This window comes from Myxocyprinus asiaticus, chromosome 48 (genome assembly GCF_019703515.2).
Source record: "Myxocyprinus asiaticus isolate MX2 ecotype Aquarium Trade chromosome 48, UBuf_Myxa_2, whole genome shotgun sequence".
Taxonomy (NCBI): Eukaryota; Metazoa; Chordata; class Actinopteri; order Cypriniformes; family Catostomidae; genus Myxocyprinus; species Myxocyprinus asiaticus.
This window is the reverse complement of record NC_059391.1, coordinates 9,673,957-9,692,267: the sequence shown is the minus strand read 5'-3', so window position 1 is coordinate 9,692,267 and position 18,311 is coordinate 9,673,957. Positions and strand designations below refer to the sequence as shown.

General features: G+C 35.8%; 1 long non-coding RNA gene and 1 pseudogene across 1 annotated transcript; both read right to left on the bottom strand.

Annotated features, from left to right (window-relative positions):
- Positions 1-1,807: 1,807 nt before the first annotated feature.
- LOC127437592 (uncharacterized) lies at positions 1,808-4,606 on the bottom strand. The gene is made up of 2 exons (XR_007896581.1): positions 3,416-4,606; positions 1,808-2,464 (listed from the first exon to the last, which is right to left on the bottom strand). It is a non-coding gene; the product is annotated as an uncharacterized LOC127437592 (long non-coding RNA).
- A 640-nt stretch (positions 4,607-5,246) lies between these two features.
- On the bottom strand, positions 5,247-18,293 carry LOC127437319 (dual oxidase 1-like; annotated as a pseudogene).
- Positions 18,294-18,311: the final 18 nt, after the last annotated feature.

The window sequence follows — 18,311 nt, the reverse complement described above, 5'->3', positions numbered from 1 at the left end:
GAGCTCGCCCAACAGGAAGTCGGCCATTTTGGATTTTTTGAAAATAGCAGGCTCTTAACTTTAAATACACCTCCTAGGGGATTCATGTGACTGGCACCAAATTTGTGCAACGTCATGCCAAGACATTGTAGATGTTAAATTGCAAACGTATTTTTTGATATTTTGAATGGTGTAGCCATGGCGAAGCAATACATTTTTGGCAAAAAATGGGAAACTGAAAATTCAGCTGTATGTTTGGTAATGAGGGCTGATCACATGGATATGGCTATTATGGGTCATGGTCATAGCACCACAAACTGGCAGCAGGAAGTATGGCACTTTTAACAGACTTTGAAATAGCCGTCTTATGTTTACATGAAATGCTTCAAAATTGTTTAGAATAATCTTAGGACAGCACTGATGTAAAATTGTGAAGGGATTCTTGATATCTTAAATTGTGTTGCCATGGCAATGCATTAAATGTTCTTATTCTTTTCTTTGTATATTCACATGTTTTTGAGGCACTTGTCTTGCTTAAGAAATTTTGCACACACATCAGATTTTTCGGCCATTAGGCCTGGGCAAAAGTTGTAGGAGGAGCATGTAAGGGGGGCTCTGTAGCACCCCCTTTTTCACCTACAGTCATCAAACTTGGTATATATATTGTTCTCGTCAAGCTGGACAACTTTATTAATACAGTCATTAGCTCCGCCCAACAGGAAGTTGGCCATTCTAAACTTTTATATACTCCTAAGGGATTCATATGACTGTCACCACATTAAGGCAACATTATGTCAAGACACTGAAGATGCTAAATTGCAAATGCATTTTTTATATATTGAATGGTGTTGCCATTGCAAGGCAATAAATTAACGGCAAAATGGGAAACTGGAAGTGTCATATCTTCTGTGTGCATTGTGTGATTTAGATCAAAATTGAGCTGTATGTTTGGTAATGTGGGCTGATCACATGGTTGTGGCTATTGTGGTTCATGGCCATAGCGCCACCACCTGGCAGTAGGAAGTGTGGCACTAAAAACATTCTTTAAAATAGTCCTCTTACATTTACCCAAATTGCTTCAAAATAGTTTAGAATAATGTCAAGATACACCTGATATAAAATTGTGAAGGGTTCCTTGATATCTTAAATCGTGTTGCCATTGCAATATATTAAATATTATGATTCTTTTCTTGGTATATTCATGTGTTTTTGAGGCACTTGTCTTGCTTTCCTCGACAAAATGCATGTGTCCATCATGCATTGTTTTCTGAAAACCACCAGGTAGAAATGGACCATGGTGCTTGGGCCCAACATCACTGCTTGCAGCTATATTTTCAGCTTGTATCTCACTGATGTTCCAAGCTAGTAAAGTGACACTCCCTTTATAGGCCTCATGTCACCACTCTAACTAATATTTTCAGCACAATAATTTCCAGTAAATGACCACACACTTAAATGTCAGTAGGGTCCAAAATTCTGAGACCACACTGGAAATCTAGCATTCTAAAGGTTAGATTTATTTACTTCCATTGAAGCACATAAGATGCTCTTTGGAACATTCTACATTTATGCTGTATAACATAGATCATGTTATCCATGCCAGCTTGAGTGCTCATTAACCCTTTAATGAATACCTCTGGTCTTTAATGACCCACGACCTCATTCCACCACCTGTATTTGGAATTATGCCCACAGCTCTTTAGTATTCCTCAACCTTTCTCTTCTGAATGGTGTAACAAATAGTATATATATATTATAACTGCTTTGTTACCAAAGGTGTATAGGGTTATTAAAGACCCAAGATATTTAATAGTGTTGCCTTTGTGCCTATTTTTATGATTATTTATTTATACATTTATTTTCACAGGATATATATTTCTTTGTTTATTACAAGACAAATTGGTACTATAGTCATACAAATTACTACTATATCTCATTAATTATCACTATCCCATGTACACATACAAATTTTACATGCTATTTCTTAAGGTGGAGCTGATGTTTCAGTGATTGATTTGATATACATTTGACATTGCTACTTGCACTGTGTAAATGACTGTGTAAATATAGGGGGAAAAACACATTGACAAAACATTTATTCTTTTCACTGCAGTGCAAAGTGAATCAAATGTATAAAATAATTTTCCAGGATGCGTATGTGCACTACACCCTCAGTTATCAGCTCTAGTTAACGAGTTCTACTTAAATGCTTGATTTCTCAACACATACATCATACAATATTGCAGTATCAGGAAGTGTCCACCAATAAAGAATTTTCATCTTCTTTCCAGAAAATTCCCACTTTTACAATGTCTTGATAGTCACTACTAGCCATTGCATAACCAGTAACCATTTACTTCTGGAAAGTTCCCACTTATAATTAACACTTGAATAGATTACTGCATTTACACATTGTGCAAGATTGCCATAAAATATCATACATTATATTGCAGCAGTAGGAGGCACTAAAATTTTCTTTAGCACACTTTTGCAAAAAAAAAAAAAAAAAAGAAAAAAGAAAAAAAAAAGATTAATGCATTTCAATTGTAAAATATATTTCCATCATACAGAATATGAGTAATATTTAAAAGAATTATTCACCCAAAAATGAAAATGATCTCATCATTTACTCACCATCATGCCATTCCAGATGTCTGTCTTTCTGCTGCAGAACACAAATTCATATTTTAAGAAGAATATTTCACCTCTGTTAGTTCATTCAATGCAAGTGAATGGTGACCAGAACTATGAACGTCCAAAAAGCACATAAAGGCAGCATAAAAGTAATCCATAAGACTCCAGTGGTTTAATCCATGTCTTCTGAAGTGATATGATAGGTGTGGGTGAGAAACAGATCAATATTTAAGTACTTTTTTAATATAAATCTCCACTTTAATTTCCACATTCTTCTTTTTTTTTTTTTTTTTTTTTGGTGATTCACATTCTTCGTGTATATCATTACCTACCGGTCAGGGAGGAGAATTAATAGTAAAAAAGAACTTAAATATTGATCTGTTTCTCACCCACACCTATCATATCACTTCTAAAGACATGGATTTAACCACTGGAGTCTTATGGATTACTTTTATGCTGCCTATATGTGCTTTTTTTCAGAGCTTCAAAGTTCTGGCCACCACTAACTTGCATTGTATGGACCTACAGAGCTGAAATATTCTTCTAAAAATCTTCATTTGTGTTCTGCAAAGGAAAGAAAGTCATATACATCTGGGATTGTGAGGTAAATGATGAGAGAATTTACATTTTTGGGTGAACAATTCCTTTCAAAAGTGTACATATTATGAATTCTTAATAAAAGTGAAGTATTTAATTAAACTAAATGAGAAGTAAACCTTATGAAACAAAATCCATAACTGAAAATTCACAAAGATTTGTGTCTGTGTGTAGAAACTATGTGTTTTCTTAAGATGAAGCTTACCATAGGACAACTCGAGACTGAAGTCTTTGTCCTTTGTTTCTAAGGCCTGTTGGAAGCTGCATGATCTATATTTGAAGGGACACTTAATTTCAAGGCAGCCTTTCCCACAGCAATCACACATTGTAAGTCCATCAGGAGAGGCTCCAACTTCTGGGAAGCTGGGGTTTATTATAAAACCACACTGTTCCACTTTTAGGTTTGTGTGATGCGGGGCTCTGGTGTGAAGGTAGGTCTTTTGAGCATCAATCTCATGCTCTATACCCCATCTAGTTTATATGGTGGACACTGGATGTTGTGGGTTGCACACTTTTTCACAACTGTCAGGGCTGGCTTTTCCATACTGGTGGCAAATACTGCATGCATGTTTGAGGCAGTAATTCTTCCAGTCCGACCTGCATACCAAGCAGAAGAATTATGCTGTTGTCTTGTGCACATCTCAATAGCTGCTGCCTGCTCATCATTCACATTTGCAGCATGCCTGTATTTCTCACAGTGCAGTTGGATAGCTGAAAGGTCATGTGAATCTATGCTTTTATCACACAGAGATGTTGCAAGGGACTTGGGTACTGCAGAAGGCTGCACTGTGTCTGCTTTCAGTGTGTAATAGTTCTCCATCCCTGACAAACCAACAGCCTTGCTATGCTGCAGCAGTGTGTCAAGAAGTGGTGATAACTCTTCAAGATTAGCTAGGGGAATTTTCCTTTTTTGGGCACGACTCCTTATGCCTGGCACAGTGGAGGGTGCAGTTATGCGCTGGTCAAGCACTTTTTTTTTGCCTGGCTGATGAGGTGTATTCAATCCTGTATCCCACTCCAGCTTTAATCTTGCTCAAACTGCGCAGCAAAACCCAGTATGCTGGCACATCTGTGACTGTTTTTTTTTCCACTAATCCGAACAGTAGCCTCCACTTTAAATAACAGAGCACCTACATGGGTACATGTCTCTGCTACTCCTGCCATACAGGTGCAGTGTGCACACTCCACCTTTCCACTGCTGCTGACGATCACCCATGGCTTTAAAGGCTGTTCATTCAGTCGCTGAGAGTGCATAACCTGGACACAGACTTCTGAATATTGTAACATTAATGTGTTCTCTACATAACGTTGCCGGGTATACAAAGATGCTAAAAGAAAGAAAGCTGGTACCTTCGTTCGGACGACAGTGTTTTCACCATTGACAGGCTTATAAATCTCCAGGTCATGTACCCAACCATTGGTGAACTGAACATGGGCTTCCAAAGATTTATAATTACAAAATTGCCCAGCGGTATAGGCACTGACACCACACACAAGATAAGTAAAAATATCAGGAAATGTGACAGAAGCTAAGGCGCCAGGGTCGCGGATCCACTGGTCTTTTGGGACTTCATGAGGATCAACATTTCCAATAATGTTGATTTTGTCAACATAGCGTATCTTGGCGTCCGGTAGGAGTTTGTCTCTGTATAATCCATCTTGTTTAAACTATTTTTAAGCATACTTATAAATACTTGATACTTAAACCCAACCAGTACGAGGTAAACATTGCGTGTTGCTTGGTTACTGGCTAGTGCGTGTGGCCTCACAATATGGCGGATCCTCCCCACAATACATTGCACGATGACGTCACGATGTCGGTTGCCATTCTCTATGTGTATTCTTGCATTCAGACAGAGAATGATCATTCTCAACACAGAAAATAAGAGCAAATGATGTAAAGGAGGGGAAAATGCCCAGCAATTGAATAACACACTACAAGCTTTTATTTTCGGACAGTAAGTTTATAAATGCTTTATAAATGATTAATAAATGCTTTATAAATGTTAACAAATTAAATACTTTCACTACTCAAATATGGCAGTAACAGATCTCTTTATTGAAAATTGTGTATTGTATTTGTTCATTTATTCTATGACATTGTTGAAGTCTTGATAATTATAACAAATTTAACCATGTTATAACACATTATGTGATGACCTTGGTGAAATAATTGATTCTGGGCCATTGAATTATTGAAAAATGAATTGATTTAATTTAAATCTACAGTCCATTGTCAGTTAGTTCTTATGTATTTCAAATGTAGATGGTCTAGAAGCTCTCGTAATGGTGAACAAAATGTGTCTGGATGCGTTTGTTCATTTGTTGGCAGGCTCTCTCAACATTCTTAGTCAGACCAGGTGGACCACAGCTGAACACTCCAATCTTTTCCACCTTAAAGCAAGAGTAGATTGAAAGGGTAAAAAATAAATGGATGTGAGGTTGACGTGACTTTTGATGTTATGTAATAAATGACATATTAACTAAAGAAAAGGAACATGACTCCTTCAAGGAACTCTTCCCTATGCCATGTGAATCAGTTGAGGAAAGCCATAAAGGGTGGGTGGCTGAAGTGCATTATGGACCGAAGGCCAGTGAACAAACTCCTGTTCTACACCTTCTGAAATTGGTGCTCACAGACATACTTAAGAAAGAGACAAAGAGGTTTTACAGCCCAGGAACTCAGACAGGCCCAGATGTCATGTCTGATGCAAAGGTTGTTAACCTACATTTATATTTTTTTGCAGAAGGTAAGTGGAATTGGCTGTAATCATATAAACATCAATTGTGCAGTAACGTGTGGTGTTATAATTCTCACATGAGAACAATAGGCTTAACATGACAGCAATCTTTACCAGCATGGTGGTGCAGAGGTCAAATTTCTCAGCCAGCTGGGTGATGTAGATGTTGACTGACACCAGCTCATGGGCATTCATCTCCTCCACCTCTCTTATGACGTCAGACACCCATTCAAACTGACGTTGCATCCGTGTCACCCAGATAAAATAGATCTTGAACCAAAGACATTTTAACTCTCCTTAACTCATCAACCACTGAGGTTGGTAGGTCTACAGTATAGTATAAGTTATTAAGACCAAACATATAGATCACAGATAGATCAAACAAGGTGTTGTGTTGAAAATCAACTTAAGATGATGCAATTTATGATTATGAGATAATAGTACCTTTTTGCAATGAAATTTGAATTTGACTGAAGATTTAAACACCAGGTCTTTCAAGATGGAAGCAAAGGGGGTGACTCCAATCCCAGCACCCACAAGCATAGACACCTCAAAATCTGTCCACTCCTGATGGCCCTCTCCAAACTGCCCATCCAGATACAGCTGTGTGGAAATTAAATTGAAGAAAAATAAAAGTAAAAAAGCAACAAGTATATTAAAGAATAATAATAGTATATATTATTTGAAGCTCTTTAATATTTGACAGTAGATATTGGTGCAGATAGAATTGTTCACTTTGCATTTTAAATGGCTATTTTATGTATTTTCTTGTAATTTTTATTATATTTGATACATTTAATTTAACTAAACTAAATTAAATTTAACATTGTATTCTTGTATTATGTTTTCTTGTATTCTTAGCATTATTTTCTTAAAATAAAAATTTAAATAAATAAAAAACAAGTATAATAATAATAATAATTTTATTATTGTTATGATTATTATTATTATGTTGTTAATGTTATTTAAGCTAAATAAATACATAAATACAAATATTTTAAGCTTTTTCATGTTTGACAGTTGATTCTACTGTAGATTGAACTGTACACTTTGCATATTAAGTGGCTTTTCATCTTTGTTTATATTTAATTGGTTTAATTTCTATTATATTTATTGTTGGGTTTTTTGAGAACCCATGTCATTTTCAGCTCACTTGTGAACATCAGTATCCTAACTCATGATTTGAAATACAATCTACATCTATTAAATCAAAATTACAATACATCCTTGCCTTTGGATACCCTCCGTGCTCCTGGAGGGTCTCAGGGGTGTAGGTCTCTCGAAATTTACTGGTCCAGTGTCCTACTGCACAGATATGAAGGCTGAGGGTCTCCTTGTGTGGAGCAGAGGTCAGGGTGAATGGGTGGTACTCATCTGTGCCCAGCGCCAGACATGCGATACATACCCACTGTCCCAAGCGGTACACAAAACCTTGAGGTCGTTTAAACTGCAGATATGTTACATCTGCCATTGAAGACAAATTGAGAAGCTTGTTTGCAATATGATTTATCACAATTGATCTCTTCAGTATCTCAAATGTTTCTCTAGACAGCAATAAGATATAATGTAGATCTGGAGCAAAAAAATTTCTAAGACCAAATTATCGGAGCTATGCTTTCCACAGTAATTTTATTTACTCTTACTGTATCTCAAAAAAAGTTTAATTTGTTTCTATTTGTATTCCTCCAAAATAATTTCAGGAGAAACATCTTAAGCAATATCACTTTTTTAAATGAAAATAGAGCTGTTGAAGTTAATGTGTTTGATTAATTAAATATGATTAATGCATTACATTTTGCTAATGCTTTTAACACATTTATTCGATTTGACAAGTGTTTGTGTGTTCTGTGGGATTCCTACATAATTTATCCAAACCATCAGGTAATTTATTTATAAATCAAACCCAGCCGGGATGTTTGATTTCCTGTTCTGAGAAGCAGTATGAATTCACAGCCAGAGCAATTAGGATTGAACACTTTATATTTTGTATTCAATCCCTAAGAGACCCAGAGATAAAAGCAACAGTGATAAAGTGAGCTTTGTGTTGGATCTGCTGAGACTGTGTGCCATCTACCTGAGGGCAGCAGCTTGGCTTTCACCACTGGGATCTCCACCTTCTTCCTGCTGAGGCTGATGAGCTTGTCCAGGAGAAAGAGCAGGCCGGGGGGAATCAGGTAGATATGAAAGCGGAGTTCTTGAAGCGGAGCATAGCTACCATGAATCACCATCTGCCAAAAGGAGAGAAGAGATGAAAGAGGAGTCAATATACATTGATCCATTTTCTGATAGCTCAGGCTTTTCCTACTACAACAGTTTTGTACTATTAGAGCTTAACATCAAGAGGCAATTAAATATCAGAATCAGAGCCCACCTCATTTTTTGATGGTGGAAAATTTGAGAAAACTTAAAGGCCGACAGGGACAGCAGATGAAAATGAGCTATTTTAGCTAAATCTGGCACATTTATATAAGAAAAATGTGGTGTTTATTCATGTTTATTGTCCTAAACAATACAAATTAATTAATATTTCTTGGTGATCATGAAACTGTATTTTGCAATATTTAGTTAATCTTTTAAGGTCACACTTTACATTACTGTTACCTTTGTTAAGGGTTTATAAAGGGGTTTGTTAATGAATATTAATTCATTTACAAATGCTTTCTGAACCACTGATATGCATTTAAAACATCTTGTATAAAAAAGGGTGAATTTCATGCAATACCTGCACAAATTCATATGTTATAAATGCTTAACACCTTTTCAACATTAGTAACCTATGAAAATGTACCTTATTGTAAAGTGGACACATATGAGCCATTTATTAAGGAGATGCCAACATTAGAAACCTATTTAGCAAAATGACATAATTTCTACTTTTAATCTCACTATGATCTATATTTGCTGCATTGTAACAAATCATGAATTAAGGCAGTTTATGTTTTTGATTAAGCATGAATTAGTGAATTTATTACACATTTATAACATGCAAGTTAAAAAAATGCTCACTGACAAGTATTGCATAAAAGTTGCCCTTTTTATTCATGTTGAAACTGCATCTCAATTATTTATAATGCATTTGTAAATGACTAGTCATTAATGAACCTCTTAATAAATCTTTAACAAAGGGAACATTAATGTAAAGTGTTACCATATTTTTATCTCCATGACAAAAGGCCTTATTTAACAATTTTGAATATTTTTTGCAAAAAGTACAGGTTATTTTGTCACACCAATTGAAACATCACCTGTCAAGGAATTCTGAACATTTTGCAAATTTACAAAGCATAAGAAACTATTAAATTTCTGCTGATGTACATTTTTTTAGAGGATGTGCAAGTCACTTAGCTCATCCTTAGAAGGCCATTTTGTATCCTTTTTAATTTGATTCACTCACATTGACTGTATATAGAGGGTTGGATTAATGCCCTTACATTGTGATTTGAAGAATGTATTATTTTGCAATTCCTAATAGTTGCTGTCAAACTGGACAGTAACTTTATTTTATTTGTCCAAGTCCATTTTTACTTTCATATGGTGCTTGGAGAGTTAATTTTGGACCCTGGTTGCAACCAAAATAACCTGTTGAACAAATCTTAATTTTCAAAACCACTCAATTGTGCAACTGTGGTTTTGTTTCTCACTAGCACATAGAGGTAGTGTGTGACCCAGAATCCTCTAAAGCTGATGCGTTTGAAATTATGCAAGACGAAGACAAACATTAAGACAAAGTTTAAAAGTAAAAGGACCCCCGTGAGACCTGAGAAAAAATTTTTTGAGAAATACAGAAGACATACAGTACAGTACAAATCATACAACCACAAACATCTTCTGTAAAAAGGATACTGGTTTTCAATGTTCAATTTCATGTGCAGCTACTGTATACCTGGCACTGTCTTGAAAAACAAAAACGTTCATTTCATTGGAAGCTCAGACCTGAAAACGATCAACACATGGCATCTTGAACAATTCTCCTCCACTAACAGAGTAGGTTATACTTCTTTAGGGAATATTAAAGCCATGCATATGCCAACAGTCACATCAAGTTTTTCTTTGATAGACTATTAGATGAACAGTATGAATTACCCATTGTTGGAGAAGACTCTAGGGAACAAGCAAGCATGCGGAGGTCACTGATGCAGATGATGTACACATTGACCATGTGACCCAAACTGTGAACAACTGTGTTGCAGTAAAACACAGAAAAGCATGAGCAGAGGATCATAATGACTTACCAGAGAAACATTAAACAAAAAAGCAACAATAAGATTTCTATATATACTGAAGAAAATGCAAGTAAGAGTGATAGTGATGCTTGCCTTTGCAAAGACCACTATATTCTTATGATTAATATATTACAACACAACAGCTTAAGGAAAGTTTCTAGTATGCAATAAAACTTTGATCGTTGGTAATTAAAGCATCATTTACAGAGAAAAAAAAGTGCATTGTGGAATTTTACTTTCGAGTCATACATACCATAAAAACATGCTATGGAGTACGACCTAAGTGATAATTCATTTACTTCTTACACTGATTCATATCATGGTTAAATTAAAAAAAAAGAAGTTTTGTTCCAATGATATGTTCCAAATTGTTGTATGAGACCTTCTAAAGGTGATTTTTGGTAATATTATGAAAACCATAAAAGATCAGGAAAAGCTGCTTTTAGCTAATATTTCAGAAAGATCTGGGACTTTCTTATAATTAAAATTACACAGGCTCCAGGCATTTACATTATTAAAAAGCATCTACAGACTTAAGAATTTGAATTTGAAGTTATTGAATAAAAATATTGGATGATCTGCACTGTAATAGGCGACATGCTGATTTTATATGACTTATGAAAAAAAATGGCCACATAAAAAGTTAAAAATTCCTCTAAAAAACAATTATAGGGGGAATATATTACCCATTCATAAAAAGTTATTTTCTGACACAAGCAGAGACGTATGTAGCAGGTGACCTGTGAGGATGACAGCAGTCATAGCCATGTGGTGATGAAGGTCGATGGCAGCATCAAATGGGATGCATCTTTAGAGAAAAGTCTCCCTGAACATGGTTATCAGGTTACGTCACACAGTTAAGAGCATGTAGGGAACCAGTAAAGAGATGGCAGCCGCAGATCCGGGAGACATGAGCACGCCCACCAGGGAGGTCTCCGGGATTCCACTGGTGTGGGCCTGTAAACCATAATCTACAAACATCGCTATTGGTTTGCAACCATTTTCTAGTATCAAATTACATGCAAATTTAACCTAAAGACACCCAAACCTTTAAAGACACTTTTTGTATTATCTAAATGCTTTACTTGTTTGTTCGACAGTATGATGTAATTTATTTGAATTGTCTGAATTATATTATATTTATAATTATATTTCAAAATTACCTTAATTTGGGGGCCTTTTGCAGTAAATATTGATATGCAAATAATTGTGGTTAATAGGATTAGTTAATCAGCACATCATGTAATTAATTTGATCATAAATTTTAATCAATTGACAGTAGAGGTCGACCGATAGTGGCTTTTGCCGATACAACAACAAAGGTGGTGGGAAAGTCTGATAACAGATTAATCGGCCGATAGTTTTTAAAATTGATTTATAGAAAATGTCAAAAGAAATCTTATTCTTTCCTTACTATAATGTGCACAGACAAAGAGTCCTAAATAAATAAAATCCCAGAAGGGAAGCCGATATATCGGCCTACCTCTAATTGACAGCCCTAATAAAAATACTGTATATGTGTGAACTTATGCCTATAACACTAATGAGATGACCCTGAATAAATCAATTACAATGTAAATTGACAAATGGCCATGACAAATGGAATGCCCTTCAATAATTATCGTACAACATTCAATGATGAAAACAGAAAAATCAGACACTTACGGTAGCATCTTTCCAGTGCAAGCCCAGCTGTGATTCCATACCTTTTTTTTTTTAAATCCAACAGCTAGTTCTTTCTCAAAAGTGCTCATTCTATCAGCCCTTTACCTTGTTTTCAGGGTGTCCTCTTTGGGTGGGCCCATATTTCTGACTAGGGCCCCCTGGTGGCTTGAGGGCCCTAAACAGCCATGTATAATGCTTATACCTAGACAGGCCCTCCCCTTACTAAAATCACCCGAACTGTTTGACATGATTGTGTTTCAGTTTCAAATTACCAATAAAACCTGACAACAATGGCAATATAATGGTGGGACAATAATTTGTACAGCTGCCACTTTAAGTATGATTTCTCTCATTCACTTTTCTATGAGTTTTTTGTCTCTTTCCAGGGCTATTTCAGAAGCCCTCAACCCCTGACACTCAATACCACCCCCCACCCCCCACCCCCCCCAACCCTTCAGACCAATGGGATCATCAATCGCCATGGGAGCGAGGTCGCTGCATAAACCTGACACCGAACGGTCCGTGGCCGTGCTGTCTGGGGTTGAGACAAACCACAGATTACTTTAGCATGTCCACAAACACACACACACAAACAGGCCTCTCACCTGAATAAGGAGTCATGATAGGCCAGTAGCCACTCGTAGCATGCTATATTCTGAGGAAAGACACATATTTGCAGAAATCTAGAAAGATGTATCACTGTTTTCATAGACTAGTCTTTAAAGGAATGTCAAGTGAAAGAAAAGATACTATCATGTAGTAAATTGGAACCTATTGCATGAAGTGACTCAATAATAGAGGAAAATCTGCTTTACCTGAAATGTGGAAATAACCCTCTTTCGGGCGTTTTGGAAAAGCTCTTCATCCGACCAAGAGCGGTGTTCCTCAAACAGTTTGTTGGCCAGGTAATTGTGGTAGCGAAACCAAATAATTCCCTCGGTGACCGAAAAGATGTCCTCCTTGGCCCAGGCATTCCCAAACTCTGAGGACACACAAAAAACACTTTGAAAACCACACTTTGCATGCTGCACATGTCAAGATGTTGCTGCAGAACATCGCATCACAATTTGTGAGCATTCATTAAAAATATTCTGATGCTTCGGAGAATATGTCAGCTATTGATAGTAAAATGGTATTACCTAATAGTAAAAGCATTGCAAGTTGATTAGTATTTAAAAGACCTGTGTCTTTAGATGCTTTTTGAAGGATGTTAGAGAACAGCTGCTCAGGTAGAGTTTGACAGGTCATTCCACCAGTGAGGAACAGTTGAAGTGAAAGTCCTGGACAGTGATTTTTTTTGCTGTGAATTGTTGTGAGTTAGTGAACTGTTGGAGTAGTAGGAATGCTCAAGCAACATGGTATTTACTTTTATCAGGGAAATCAACCTACGGATAACTTATAGTTGTCTCTGCATATTAAGCTAGGAGAGGAGATTATATATTAAAGGAATATTCCGGGTTCAATACAAGTTCAATCATCAGCATTAGTGCACAATATTGATTTCCACAAAAATTAATTTTGACCTGTCCCTCCTTTTCTTTAAAAAAGGCAAAAATCGAGGAGACAGTGAGGCACTTACAATAGAAGTGAACGGGGGCCAATTTTTGAACATTAAAATACTCACTTTTTCAAAAGTATAGTCACAAGACATAAACAATATGTGTGTAAACATGATTTTAGTGTGATAAAATCACTTACTATCCTTTTCTGTGCAAAGTAATAGCCAATTTTACAACTTCGTTGCCATGACGATGCAATGTCAACAAATCCTGAAACCCTAAACGACTGTAAAAATGACAATTTAAACAACTTTACAGCTCAAATAATACATGAGTTTTAACAGAAGAATTAATGTAAGTGCTTTTATAAAATTATGAGCTTCACATTTCTGCCTTAAAAACCCTCCCAAAATTGGCCCCCATTCACTTTCATTGTAGGTGCCTCACTGTAACCTGGATTTTTGCAGTAATCAACATTATGCCACTAATGCTGTCGATTGAGCTTAACTTGTACTGAACCTGAAATACACGTTTAATGTATAAAACAAATTGGAAGATTTTTCCAACAATGAAATAGGATAATTTACATAGATTAAAGGCTATTTAAAAATGTATGGCCTATACACTATGTATCATACTGAGGGCTTAAGTTGAGCAACGGCTATGGTTCATTAACAACATTTTACAAACTACACATTAGTCTCTCAATGGCATTACATAATTATTCACAGCAATTATGGCTTGTTATGGGTTTTAGTGACACATGCCAGTGCATAAAGGAGAATAAGCACATAAAATGTACACAAAGAAAGGGATTTAAACTAGATTCAGACTGGATTTGACTGAAACTTGCTGATACAAAAACGTAAGCCAAAATACTGTTAATTGAAGCCCTTACAAAAATGTATCATGGTAGCCATATTTTCTGCAAAAATACCATAGTTACTACAGTTATTGTTCATCAACCCAATGTCAGCAAACTCAAACTCATTTCAGAAGTCTACTAAACATCACTAATTTGTTACCGTAGGGTTCCTGAGAGCCAGGGCCAGTGGTGGGGTCAGGTGCACTCCACATGAGGTAACCACTACTGCTACACCTGGACATATCCTGTGAGGAGCCTGAAGCCAAGAGACCTTTGGAAAAAGTTCTCACAGAATCGCACCAGGAGCTGGAGGAGCCATAGTTTGAACTGCCATCGATCCATGCGTCACATGATTTACCTGAAAGAATTATAGGAGGATCAAAATCTGAAGAGGTTCATTCTAAAACGCCAATGCTATGTTGTGACTCTATTTATAAATATCCTGTCATGTGTATTACCTGTGTGCGGGGATTGTTGGGACTTTTGCCCATGCTAGGGTCCCACTCTGCTCGCTGGAACTGGAGTAGGACTGGTTTTGAGGAGTTTGAGCCAAAGACTTCTTGGCTCAAAGGGGTCTTCTTTTTGGACCTCAATATGCATGAACTCAGGAGGGCAGCCAGGCCTTCGGGATTCCGAGATCTCAGACCTTACATGGTAACCTAATGCATTACCATAGAGCATGTGTTAAAGGGTGAATCATGTCAAATCAAATTTTTCTTGATGTTTAAATTACAGAGTTCTACAGTATGTGCTATTAAAACATACTGTAACTTTCTGAACTGAAAACTTCCTCCAGATTTCAACTTGTTCTGAAATCCTTGGAAGGTTTGACACCAGAAACCTGAAAATGTTTTTGTGTGGAAAGAGTTCACCATATAATAAGCATGCCTGGATGATAATCCTTAATATGTTTGCCATGATATATTCATTTGAACTTTAATTGGAGTTTCCTATGGAAAAAAAATTATTTAAAAGAGAAGTCACATGTTTTTTGCAACAAGTAGGATTTACTGTGTTTACAGTACTTGTAAAACCCTAAAACTCTTTAATTTCTATGGTTGTACTTATCAGAAATCATCTTAATGTAAATTATAAACACTGCACTGTCATTAAGCTTATTTTATAGTAAAATATGTACATATACAAAGAATCATCCTAACCTTCCCCACCGTTACTGCACCCCTGTGAGAATATCATTGATAGTCCCACTGTTTTTATTAGAAGTTTAATGATTCATCATATCATTTGAAACCCATGATGAATCACATGTTTCATTCTTGTGTGGACACATCAATATGTAATTCATTTTGTGATGGCTCAGTTTTGTAGTACTCCTTTCAAAGGAGTATGACATTTCCGTATGTATTAATCATTTTGGAGCATGATACGAGATATCTATGATTAAGTCTTGATGCTTCTTGATCTATGACCATTTCATATGTCTATGTAATTCACAGATTACACAATCTGACTTCCTGTCATATTCCTTCTTTTATGACTTCCTGTCTATTAGTGATAAGTGAGATTATGTCTGTAAAAAGAATAGACAGTATGAGTATCCTAACAATAGAAGCCCCAAATGGAGCAACTGATTGCTTTTATTTTTATTTCTACATACTTAAAAACCCCTTAAAATGGCTTGACAAGCACAGTGTTCTTTCCTGTGTTGAAGTAAGCTATTTCCTATTGAAGAATGAAGCTGGGATGGGACACCTCGTCACCTAATAGTCTTTGTCACAACCATGACTTGCTACTTTACTAAAGGAATATTCCAGGTTCAATACGAGTTAAGCTCAATCAACAGCACTTGTGGCATGATGTTGATTACCACAATAATTTATTTTGACTCGTCCCTCTTTTTCTTAAAAAAAAGAAAAACATCTGGGTTACAATGAGGCACTTACAGTGGGAGTGAATGGGGACAATGCGTAAACGTTAAAATACACACTGTTTCAAAGTATAGCCACAAAACGTAAACAATATGCGTGTTAACATGATTTTAGTGTGATAAAATCTCTAAAAACCTCTTTTTATCAACCCTTTTCAAATTGTTCTTGAGTAGACTATATGGTTCAATGAAACTTCAAAAAAGTTCTGCTTTTGCATGGCTCTTCGGATCAACGTTTAGGTTTCTGTGTTCATACAGTAGATGATTTTCTAAAGAACTAGAGAATAAAATGTTTTTGTGGAGCTTAAACAGGTTCTCCTATATGGCATCAGGCTGTCAAACTCTAATGGTTCTAACTGGAACCTTTGATTTAAGTTAAACTGCACAACATTTACATTTCTTGATACTATATGAAAGGGTTGGCTGTGTGTCAATCAACAGGTTGAATTTTGTTTAAATGAGAGAGTCACTCACCAAAAGACACAGAGGGAACAGTTCTGTTCCTGTAGGACAGCAGACCGGACTGGCCGCTCATGGCAGTGCTGCTTATGCAGTGGGGGTTGGGCAGATGTGGTTCCTACCGCGGCAGATAAACTCCATCAGCATACTGCGCCGTCAAGATGCGTACCAGAGTTGCATCTGCAGGGGCAACATGATTAGAACTGACTATTTTTAAAAGATTTATTTAAAAGATAGGCCTATTACTACTATTAGTACTAACACTGACCTACAGCCCTGCGATCATGATATGCCAAATTATTGTACCATCCATCATACCTCTGTACTTCCCAGGTAACGGCAGAATTGGCATCTGTTTGAATAGGATCACAGAGAGTTTGGCAAGACTTTAATGACAGTTTCCATGAATGAGTCATTAACAAATATTAATGATGATTAACAGATCAATATTCCATGTACATTTTAGACTGTTGCACAACAATGTGTAATTTTTTTGCACTTTTGACTTTTTACAGTGTTTGCCGTGATTGTCACCTGAACACTTCAGACAAACAAATGAGACTTTCACTTTACAATCCAAGTAGAATATGGCAATGTTAACTTAAAGTTTCTTGTGATGGAGCAAGATACATATACATCAGTGCTACCCAATGTCTCAGATTATGCCAATTAAGAGTATATAAAAATGTGTATGAAAGTCACAAGATTTCATGTTTTCCTGTTCATCTGAATAGGAAATATTTCATTTGAATATGAACTATTCATTATACAATGATCTGTTAAAGATAACATAATGTAATGTTTTTTTTTTAATTATTTTATTTTGTTTAAAAAAGTTATTATTAAGTGTTGCAAGGAGTTGTAATGAGGTTTTGCATCAATCAAGGCTAATAAATCAAATAAATATCATTCTACAATAAATATATACAGTCAGGTCCAAAAGTCTGAGGCCACTAAAGAAATGGAAGTTTATATTTTTAATTAAATCTTTATTATTATTCCCACTACAAATTACTAGTCATTATCAGCACAATATAATTTAAGTGAAAATTTGAATAAAAAAAACAAACAAAAAATGACAGAATTTCTAAGTATTGGCTTCATTTTCCAAATGAACTAAATTTTCCAAATTCATTATTCAATTTCAGTTTCAGTTTTCTTTTGCTTTAAGGTAGCTTGGACTCGTGATGACACCATTCTCTGATTTGAGAAAGTTCCAAACAGCATCTTGGAGTTAAAGAAGTCTAACCTTTTGTGCAAATGACCTAGAAATAGTGCATAATCTAAAATATTTCTTGCTCAATTTACATTGTAACTTTATTTTGTTTTTGATTTTTTTCAAAATCCTAAAACTTTCTATTTATATCAAGATCTAAATTAGATTTTCAATTACAGATTTTCAGTCTGAGACTTTGGGGCCACTGTCAATAAGTGGTTAAATAAGTAAATAAATGAATAAAATGACATTGAACTCACAAATAGCTCTAGAGAAAACAGATAGTGCAGTGAAAGTCCTCCAGAGTGCCTCAAACAAACCCATTCTTGCAAACCAATGAAGCACCTCTTCACCTAGGCAAGAGCACTTCATTTCTGAGAGAAAACATATTCACTGCTCAGTACTGTGCGTAACAGCTTTAAGAATGACAAAACACAATGCTGAGCACAAATATTAAAGCCAACAATCAAATAAACAAAAAACATAACCACATCTGCCTTTATATAATACTAGAATTCAACTTACCCGTCCGTATCAGCTAATAA